The sequence below is a fragment of the Echinops telfairi genome, unplaced genomic scaffold (assembly GCF_000313985.2).
Source record: "Echinops telfairi isolate 266 unplaced genomic scaffold, ASM31398v2 ScPeMD7_655;HRSCAF=1070, whole genome shotgun sequence".
Classification (NCBI taxonomy): domain Eukaryota; kingdom Metazoa; phylum Chordata; class Mammalia; order Afrosoricida; family Tenrecidae; genus Echinops; species Echinops telfairi.
In genome coordinates, this window is record NW_022104553.1 from 34,031,328 (window position 1) to 34,032,163 (window position 836).

Here is an 836-nt window from a genome sequence, read left to right on the forward strand (position 1 = left end):
CTTCCCTTCCTTCCCTCCCTCCCTCCCTCCCTTCCTTCCTTCTTTCCTTTCCCGGTAGACAGGCAACGCACCGATGTGGGATGTGGGACAAGGTTTGTGATGGAAGGCATACATCACACAAAAGTGTGAGCCCCCTATCATCATCCTGATGAACTGCAAAAGGACCCTGGACTTTCCTCAATGCTTGCATGTAGGGGTCCCCCACCAAGTCCTCCCAGGCCCGGAGAAGAGTGGAAAACTAGAGAGAGGCGCTAAGAGAGCAGTGCGCGGCTGCTCAGGGGGAGGCTGGGGTTTCTCAAGCGGACACCTGCATGCCACTCCATGCCTTCCTGACATGCCTGAGCAGGGCTTGGGGCTTGGAAGCCTGGGTTCGAATCCGGCCACTTCTAAGCTAAGTGACCTGGGACAAGTCACTGCACCTCTCCGACCCTTTACATCCTCCCCTGTGAGGTGTAGGTGACACCGATGACATTGTAAAGATTCTCAGGACATTTCTGAAACAGAAGAAATCACATCAATAACCCAGCCCCTGCCATGGAGTCAACTCTGGCACGAGGTGAGACTGTCGCTCTACAGGAGCAGAAGCCCCCTCGCTCTCCCACCGGACGGCCGGTGATTTTGAACCGCTGACCTGGCAGTTTGCAGCCAGCGCACCATGCCCTGGCCTCCATCTTGACAGCAAGGACGCAGAGCCTGGCTGGGGCTGCGGGTCCCCCTGGTGACACCAATGGCCGCACCTGACCACCCGCTTCTGAGAATGGGGCAGCCCTAGAAGTCACGTGAAGCAGTTCTCCTCTGCACATGGACTCGCCTCAACTGCCACGGGCTTGCTTTTG

At 57.4% G+C, this 836-nt stretch overlaps 1 pseudogene; it reads right to left on the reverse strand.

Moving 5' to 3' along the window:
• Positions 1 to 52: 52 nt before the first annotated feature.
• LOC115870422 lies at positions 53 to 165 on the reverse strand (annotated as a pseudogene).
• Positions 166 to 836: the final 671 nt, after the last annotated feature.